The sequence below is a fragment of the Balaenoptera borealis genome (genome assembly GCF_965194805.1).
Source record: "Balaenoptera borealis genome assembly, chromosome: 18".
Taxonomy (NCBI): Eukaryota; Metazoa; Chordata; class Mammalia; order Artiodactyla; family Balaenopteridae; genus Balaenoptera; species Balaenoptera borealis.
Genome location: NC_138877.1, coordinates 45,858,700 through 45,868,871, shown reverse-complemented (window position 1 = coordinate 45,868,871; position 10,172 = coordinate 45,858,700). Strand labels below are relative to the sequence as shown.

Here is a 10,172-nt window from a genome sequence, read left to right as displayed (position 1 = left end):
CTTTATATACTTTTTTTTTTAATATATATATATTTTTTAATTTTTATTTATGGCTGTGTTGGGTCTTCGTTTCTGTGCGAGGGCTTTCTCCAGTTGTGGCAAGCGGGGGCCACTCTTCATCGCGGTGCGCGGGCCTCTCATTATCACGGCCTCTCTTGTTGCGGACCACAGGCTCCAGACGCGCAGGCTAAGTAATCGTGGCTCACGGGCTCAGTCGCTCCGCGGCATGTGGGATCTTCCCAGACCAGGGCTCGAACCCGTGTCCCCTGCATTGGCAGGCAGATTCTCAACCACTGCGCCACCAGGGAAGCCCAACCTTTATATACCTTTTACCATTTATTCTTCACAACAGCCTTTTGAAAGTCATCAAGGCTCCCATTTTACAGGAGAAATTAAGCCTCAGAAAAACCCACTGGCTGGGAGATACAAACTGCTGGTGTAAGATAGCCTCGAGGATGTATTGTACAACACCGGGAATATAGCCAATATTTTGTAACAACAGTAAATGGAAAGTAACCTTTAAAAATTATATTTATTTAAAAAGTAAAAAATTTAAAAAAACTTAAAAAACCCATTGGCCAACAAAAAGGCAGCTGTAATCTAAACTTCCAGAAAGAATTCTTCCCAAAAGATCTATTAAATATTAAAGATTTTCAGATGTTGGTCAAACATAGTATTATTGGCCAGACAAGATAATTCATTATTATGATAAAAATGGGAAAGTATTACAAAAATGGGAAGATCTTGTTAATATAATTCATCATTATTCTTTCTATTTTACTGATGATTTCTTTGCCCAGTACATTCAGATAGCTCTGGGAATTTTATTTCACAGCAAGAGAGGAAAAAGATAGGGTAAAGGAAAAGAGCTACCGACCTTGGGGAGAAGTTTTAAAGGGTTCCTCACTCCTCAGGAGATGTTGCCGAGCAATTAAATGCAGAAGTACCAGACTCTGAGAGGCAGCTGATGAAGGGCCAAGAAAAAATAAATAAATAGTTTTCTAAGGAATCTCCACACTGTTTTCCAACAGACTTGTGGTTGCCAAGGGGGAAGGGGTGGGGGAGGGAAGGACCGGGAGTTTGGGATTAGCAGATGTAAACCATTATATATAGAATGGATACACAACAAGGTCCTACTGTATAGCACAGGGAACTATATTCAATATCCTGTGATAAACCATAATGGAAAAGAATATTTTTTTAAAAGTCTATATGTGGATAACTGAGTCATTTTGCTGTACAGCAGAGATTGACACAACATTGTAAATCAACTATACTTCAATAAAAAAATAAAATTAAATAAATCCTGAGAAAACAGTGATGTGACTCACGTTCCTTCTGACTCTCTTTTGAATTCAGTTGTGATGATAAAGCAGATCATTTTCCAATTTTTCTTCTTCTTCATTTTTCCTTTATCCTGTTTTATTGAAGACCTTCTTATTTAAGGAAGTCAGAGATAATCCCAACAATCTTGGGTATAGACATTGATAACATAATCCTTATCAGAGGGAACAATTCAATAAATTGTTGACAGAAAACAATTCAATAAATTTAATTCAGAACATTTAAGGAATCCCCCGCCCCTCCCACCACCAGTAGTAACTGGTTCCCTTCCTTGTACTCAGCTAGGATTTTCTTTTCCTTGATCAATTCTCCAGTACTGAGCATTCCCCCTTAGTGTAATGCTCCACAGGTTGTAAAGTGCATTCAAACCATTACCTCATTTCTTTCTCACCACAACACAGTAACAACAACTTTTATTCGTTGGATCCCCAGTTAGTGTGGTTGGGTGGATGAAGAAACCACATCTGTCCTGTTCACCAATGCACTGCCAGCACGAAGCCTGACGCAAGGGGAGATTCACATGACAGTGAGTAGGAGTGTAGTAATCAGGCAAGTGTCATACCCATTCTACAGATGACAAGACTAAAGCTCTAAAAATGTCTTAGAGCTGGTAAGTGGCATTTTGAAGTAAAACCTTGTGATTCTTAATCCAGTATTATTTTCACATGTGCTGAGTCTCAGCATCTCTCTAAGCCCTCACCTTTCCTGCAGAAGACTGGAGGTCTTAAGAAAGGGATGAAGTGAAGTAGGTGTGCCTAGTTTAAATCGTATTTAGAAATAAGGTTAAGTGGTAGGTTATGGTATCATAATATACATTAAATGACTGGATGCCCTGCTATACTTCTTGAAGTGTAATCAAACAGACCTTTTACTAGCAAAATATAAGTGTATGTATACATTGAGGGAAGGCTTAGATGATTTATTACCCTTAAAAATCATATGCATAGATATAATGCTTTGAGAAATCAGTTGAAATCAACTGACAAAACCTCAGGAAATTTTTTAAAACTTTGAGTTAATAAAATTGCCCCTTTAATCTCACAAAATAGATATTTCTTTTTTAGATAAAAGTACAGTATGGTTTTGTACTAACTCTTCTTGGAATTCTTTCTAAAAATGTGTTTATCATTTTATATGTTATCTAAGGATAAAAAGCTAGCTAGTATCTAAAAAAAAGAATAATAAAAAATATGAATTTTACTTATTCTTGCACTTCTATTCACAAAGGTAGATACCTTTCAGTGTTTTCTACTGGAACTGCAGCTTTTAAAAAATTAAAATTTTGATTTAGATTAATCACTGGCTAAAGTATACTAGACCCATGAAATTGAAATGAAATCACAGAAATCTTTATGCTAATTACCTTTTTAAAAATAGAGATGTTAACACAAACACTATGCAATATTCTTTTTAAGAAACAGCCCAAATGTGGTAATTTGTCATCATTCTTTCACCATTTCAGCTTGCATTCTTTTTTTTAAATTTAATTTAATTTATTTTTTATACAGCATGTTCTTATTAGTTATCTATTTTGTATATATTAGTGTGTATATGTCAATCTCAGCTTCCATTCTACTGATCACTTATTGATCACTGACAACATCTAACGCGGAGTCTACGTATGTGTGTCATCCATATGGCCAATGTGACTTCTCCATGTCAAGGTGTAGTTTCGGATCCTACCACTTGATGGCAGATACAGTAAAAGTCAGTCAAAAAAGGGGGAAAGCAAATCCCATAGTGCACAGAAACCCTACTGGAAACGCAGAGACCCTAGAGCTGTGAGTCCCTACATGTTTCACTGCAGGAATTCAGAATCAAGAGGCCACCCAGAGCAGTGTAGAGCTGATGGGGTGGGGGCGTGTGCCAGCTGGGGAGCAAGGCAGTGACAGGAGAAGAGGGAGAGAAGTGGAAAAGGGAGGAAGGAAGAAAAGGTGATGGAATTGGTAAGAATAGATCTGGAATTCAGCTACAGGTCATGAAATGACCTTCATAGTGAAATAATGAGCATGGGACATTCTGTGTCTTAGTTTTATGATGGGGCATCTATACATAGATGGCAGAAACAATTTAATCTCCATATATCTATCTATACCACTTTCTCTTTCATATATATGTATATACGTATATATACATACATACATACATATACTAGTTTACTAAACCTGCTGTAACAAATTACCATAAGCTGGGTGGATTACAGCAACAGAAGCGTATTCATTCTCTCACAGTAGTTCTGGAGGCCAAAACTCCAATATCAAAATGTCATCAGTGTTGGTTCCTTCTAGAGGCTCTGAGGGAGCCTCTTTCCTAGCTTCTGGTGGCTGTCAGCAACCTCTGATGATCTTTGGCTTGTAGACACATCACTCCAATCTCTGCCTCTGTTTTCACATGACCTTTTTTCTGTGTCTCTGTGTCTCAAATTTCCCTCTGCCTTTCTCTTTAAGGACACCTGTCATTGGATTTAGGGCCCACCATAAATCTTGGATAATCCCATCTCAAGATTCTTAACTAATTACATCTGCAAAGACCCTTTTCCCTAGTAAGGTCACATTCACAGATTCTGAATTGGGGACCACAGTTGAACCCACTAATATATATATATATACATATGTATATATATATATAATAGGTATAATATACAAAATACACATATATGCATACGCATATAGTAGTATACATACTACCAGTATATATACAGAAACTTATGTATATACACATATATACTTATATATGCAAAAGAGGGTTATATCTTTTTTCTAAAGAAATATCATTATATTTTATGTATTTTTAAGAACAGTTATAAATTTTATAATATGTCATATCATAAAATTTCTTCAGAGCTACATTTGTTTACAGAACTGCTTTATAAGTGAGAAATTCTCCATTCCAGGAAGAGTTCAGTAGTTTTTGTCAGTTTGTTTTGTTGTTGTCTCTCACACCATTAGAATAACTCTTACTTGGCAGGGTTAGAAATAAAGAAAAATGAAATGGAAATAGAAAGGTTTGAACTTGAGGTTATATTTATTTGAGGCTTTAAAAATTCCTTCCCCTATCCAGTTTTGGAGGGCAGCCTCTAAGATACCCCCCAATCATCCCCGCCTCCTGATATTCAGATGCTTGTGTAATACTCTTCCCTTGAGTGTGGGAGGAGCTAGAAACTCACTTCTGATGAACAGAATGCAGCAAAGGTGATGGGCTGTCACTTCTGAGATTAGGTCACAAAAAGACTATGGTTTCCATAATGGGAAAGAATATATATATATAAAACTGAATCACTTTGCTGTACAGTTGAAATTAACACAATATTATAAATCAACTATACCTCAATAAAATAAATTTCTTTAAAAAACCTGTAGTTTCTCTCTTGCCTCTCATTTGTTTATTCTCATGAAAGCAGATGCTTCTCAGAGAGCCCCAAGCAACAAGGAAGCGAGGGAGACCTCTTTTCAAAAAACAACCAGTGACTGAGGCCCTACGTGCAACAGCCCTAGAGGAACCCAGTCCTGCCAACTCCCACAAGTGAGCTTAGATGTGCATCTTCCCCAGGCAGAGCCCTTAGCAGGTGATGAAACTGCTGACACATTGATTGCAGCTTTGGGAAGACATGGAGGCAGAACCACCGAGCTAAGACATACCTGATACCCGACCCACAGAAACTGGGGAATTGGAAATGTTTGTAGTTTTCAGCTAACTTTTCTGTAATGTTAACTTTCCCATAATGTGGAGTATTTTAAGTATTTTAACATTGAAAGTCATTTGTTGCTCTCCTTATTGTGCTTCACTTCAACACAATTGTCTATAAATTAGAATTAATATTACTTCCTAATTCTTGTGACCATAACTCTCAATGTTTGAAAGTGTTCTGGATTGAATTATTGTTACCTTTGGAGTAATCCTAAAATATTATAAATTATGTATTTTATAGGTAATTATTAAATACAACAAGGCACATTTTTATTGAAAATGCAACTCTTAAAGAGCCAGTGGTGCTATTTCTCATATCTGTGGATGACTGTTATATTTAGTATGTGATAATGTTAGAATTAAGTTCATTCTAATCTTTCGTATTTATGAGTAAAAGCATGATGAACTTTGCTTATTTATCTACATAAAGAAGCAGATGAAAGCGAGGTTTTGTTGTCCTAATGTTTAGGACCAGGTAAATAATTTGTTGGGCCCAGTGCAAAATAAAAATGTGAGCCCCTTATTCAGAAAGCAGGAAAAAAATTGATGTTAAATTTATTAAAATATATAGATTTAAAAAAAATTTATTCCAGTCTTTCTTTTGACTTATTATGAAGTTTTTTATTTGCTGTTTAATGTCATTCTAAGTAAAGACAAATTAAAAATGTCAAATATTAGCATGAATTTTACCATTCATCTTTATATTATGTAAAGACAGTTTTACATGCAAATACAAAAATATTTCACTTGTAAGCTGAATCACAAATTATACAATTTGTACTTTGTAGCTCATAAGTACATATATATTTTGTTCTTACAAGAATAGTGGAAAAGCTATACAAAACTAACTCAACTGTTTTTGTTTTGTTTTGATATGCACACATGTTCTACCTTTGGTGTACTGGGGAGGAAGGAAAGATGGAAAGGAAAAGTGAACTCTGGGTTGTCCTATCTTTCCCTTTTCTTCAATGTCATCATTTTAAGCTTAAGTGGTTGGTCACTATAGAGAAGTAACACAAATAAGAACAGATATGATAGGGTTCCTTAGTCATTTGCATTTGTTAGAATGTCCCTTTATCACCTTCTTTCTTCTTATGAAGTAAGTTCTGATTCAAATGGAAACTGTGTCCTCCTAGAGTCATCAATGGCCCCCATTTACTCAGTTGTCCTGTAACACACTTACCCGGTAGTTGTTTTGAGTCTTGCTGAATTCCCAGGCATCCTGGGTCCACCAGAGCTCATGGCACAACAAAAACGATAAGAAAAAAGACCACAAGGAATGGTAGACACACATATTGTGCGTGTATCTCCTCGACTCATTTTCATATTTCACCGTTCCATCAGACTTCACTTTCAAAACACAAGTTCAAAGATAAAATTATTAAAATTTTTAGTGAGGATCAAGGCCAGTGAAAGATATGCCTACCTTCACAAAACAAGCTGAGGGGAACTGTGAAAGGGGAGATGGAAAAGAAGAATCTGCCCTCCTTCGTAGGCATTTTTTTCCTTTATATTTGGTAATGTGCAACTGTTAATCCCATAGTCCCAATTTATCCCTCCCACCATGTCCCATTTTGTAACCATAAATTTTTCTATGTCTGTGAGTCAGTTTCTGTTTTGTAAATAAGTTCATTTGTATTGTTTTTTAGATTCCACATATAAGTGATATCATATGATACTTGTCTTTGTCTGACTTAATTCACCTAGTATGATAATCTCTAGGTCCATCCTTGTTGCTGCAAATGGCATTATTTCATTCTTTTTTATGACTGAATAGTATTCCATTGTATGTGCATACCACAACTTCTTTATCCGTTCATCTGTCCATGGACACTTCCACTTCATAGGCATTTTTCAGGCAAATCAATTGTAGCAAAAAGTATTCATGGAAGTTGAGGACCTAGAAATTGATTCCCTTAAAACTATCTGCACTTTCACTCTTAGAAAGTCCTTGCATTACCCCAGGGAAATGCAGTTCCTCAATTAGAAGCTTGGTTAGAGAAGTGAAAACAAATTCATAATTCATAAAAAGAGCCATTGCATTAAAATAAAAATAAGTTGTACGAAAAGTTTCTGATTTTATACAGAGAGCTTAAGTAAAATAACTCCTTGCTAGAGGAGCTAGTCTTATTCATTTAGATAAAGAATGATGCAGATTCTCAGGTTTCTTAAAACTCCAGTGAATATGGTTGAGGAAGGTAAATATGTACTGAATTCTCAGAAACAAAATCTCTCTTTTTCTTGGCTTAATAATATAAATGTTATTCCTTTATGTTTTAGACTCAGGTTGTTTGTTAACTGAGCATTCTTTATATACAGCATCTAACTTAAAATTTAAAGTTAAAGTTTCTTGGTAAAAATCTTCTTAGCTTTAGAATTATTAAAGATACACATTCACTGATAGGTATCATCCTGGACACTTTATCTGCCCTTTTCACCCTGTGGCTAGGATCCCGTGGAGATGGACCTAATGCGTAATCTGTCCTATATGTTAAAGGACTATCATTTACTATTCTTCTGAAATTAAAAAAAAAGTTTACATTATTTCTAAACTTTGTTCCTGTATTCTCTTTGATTAAATAAAAATCTGTTTCTCAAGAGAATAGTCTCTGTAAGAAGAAACTTAAGACTCAGTAATCCACAATTTATCACAGAGCCCTTTTTTTTTTTTTTTTAATCAGCAAAGCAAGATTGGACACCTACTGTGTGCCAGATGCTTTGCAAAACACTGATGTTATACTGTGGTGGTAGCACTGAGAAGTTTTGTAGCTTGGAATGTAGAGGACTGGGGTGACCTAAAAATGTTTGCAGCTTGGAGTTAGTGAACAAGTGAAGCCACAGCAGCTCATGGTAAAAGGAACTGTTCATGGTTTATTGCTCACACAGAACTGCCATCTTAATATACCTCAAGTGACAAAGTCTGTAGGCATGGTCTCTTGAGAGACAAGAGAAATCATTTCAAATGAGATAAAAACAACAACGTGCTTTAGATCTTATTCTTTGTATTTCAGTGACTTGAATCTGGTTTGGGATGAGATTTCTACATGCCATCCTGGTATTGAGAATAGGGGGGAAAGTATTCTCTTCTACATTGATGATGATTTGATTGTCATGTACTAGAAATGACCTCAGCATATAATTGATCCTGCCTTTTAATTATTGTCAGAAATAGTGGCATAGGATCAACTATTCAAAACTCAAATCATAAGTTTTGGCAGATGTCCTCCAGCAGTAATTGGCATATAGCCAACACTTCTATGTAAGAGGTCAAATCATTCAGTTATCTATGGATACATTTTGCCAATTAATCTATCTCAAAGGTTCACCAGGAATTACATTGTTTAAAGTGAGATATGTTTTATAGATACTTTGTGTGAGATGCTTTATGGCCATGATGGGAGGGGGTTAGAGGAGGGAGAATTAGTATCTACCACCTTGAAAATCATCTGGGCTATATGGCTATTTGTTGAAGCAGAGACAGAAAATGTTTTTGAGAAAATCTCAACTCTTCTCACATTCACTTCTTTGGCCAACCTCCAAGCAAAGGTGGCACAGCTAGTTTTCAAAAATATATTTCAGGGGAGAGAGGAGAAGATGGTGGAAGAGTAAGATGCGGAGATCACCTTCCTCCCCACTAATACATCAGAAATACATCTACACGTGGAACTGCTCCTATAGAACACCCACTGAACGCTAGCAGAAGACGTCACACCTCCCAAAAGGCTCCCCACGTACCTGGGTAGGGCAAAAGAAAAAAGAAATAACAGAGACAAAAGAATAGGGATAGGACCTGCACCAGTGGGAGGGAGCTGTGAAGGAGGAAAGGTTTCCACACACTAGGAAGCCCCATCATGGGGGGAGACTGCGGGTGGCGGAGGGCAGAAGCTTCAGAGCCATGGAGGAGAGCACAGCCACAGGGGTGCGGAGGGGAAAGCGGAGAGATTCCCGCATGGAGGATCGGTGCCGAGCAGCACTCACCAGCCCGAGAGGCTTGTCTGCTCACCCGCCAGGGCGGGCAGGGGCTGGGAGCTGAGGCTCGGGCTTCAGAGGTCGGATCCCAGGGAGAGGACTGGGGTTGGTGGTGTGAACACAGCCTGAAGGGGTTAGTGCACCACAGCTAGCCGGGAGGGAGTCCAGGAAAAGGTCTGGAGCTGCCAAACAGGCAAGAGACATTTTCTTGCCTCTTCGTTTCCTGGTGCGCGAGGAGAGGGGATTAAGAGCGCTGCTTAAAGGAGCTCCAGAGACGGGCACGAGCCGCGGCTATCAGCGCGGACCCCAGAGACGGGCATGAGACGCTAAGGCTGCTGCTGCCACCACCAAGAAGCCTGTGTGCAAGCACAGGTCACTCTCCACACCGCCCCTCCCGGGAACCTGTGCAGCCCGCCACTACCAGGCTCCCGTGATCCAGGGACAACTTCCCCGGGAGAACGCACGGCGCGCCTCGGGCTGGTGCAATGTCACGCCGGCCTCTGCCGCCGCAGGCTCGCCCCGCATCCATACCCATCCCTCCCCCCGGCCTGAGTGAGCCAGAGCCCCCGAAGAAGCTTCTCCTTTAACCCCGTCCTGTGTGAGCGAAGAACAGACGCCCTCAGGCGACCTACACGCAGAGGCGGGGCCAAATCCAAAGCTGAACCCCGGGACCTGTGCGATCAGGGAAGAGAAAGGGAAATCTCTCCCAGTAGCCTCAGGAGCAGCAGATTAAAGCTCCACAAAAAACTTGATGTACCTGCATCTGTGGAATACCTGAAGAGACAACGAATCATCCCAAATTGAGGAGGTGGACTTTGGGAGCAAGATATATTATTTTTTCCCCTTTTCCTCTTTTTGTGAGTGTGTATGTGTACGCTTCTGTGTGAGATTTTGTCTGTATACCTTTGCTTTCACCAATTGTCCTAGAGTTCTCTCTGTCCGTTTTTTTTTTACTTAAAAATTTTTTTTTCCTTAATAATTTCTTTTTAGTTTTTATTTTAATAACTTTTATTTTATTTTATTTTATTTTATCCTCTTTCATTCTTTCTTTCTATCTTTTCTCCCTTTTATTCTGAGCCGTGTGAATGACAGGCTCTTGGTGCTCCAGCCAGGCATCAGCGCTGTGCCTCTGAGGTGGGAGAGCCATCTTCAGGACACTGGTCCACAAGAGA

General features: G+C 38.5%; 1 long non-coding RNA gene across 1 annotated transcript in view; it reads right to left on the bottom strand.

Moving 5' to 3' along the window:
• Nucleotides 1-8,994, bottom strand: part of LOC309615955 — a 42,308-nt gene extending 33,314 nt beyond the window's left edge. Inside the window, exon 1 of the long non-coding RNA XR_014237173.1 lies at nt 317-8,994. This is a non-coding gene — a long non-coding RNA (uncharacterized lncRNA). The remainder of the gene's footprint in view (nt 1-316) is intronic.
• Between the last annotated feature and the right edge of the window lie 1,178 nt (nt 8,995-10,172).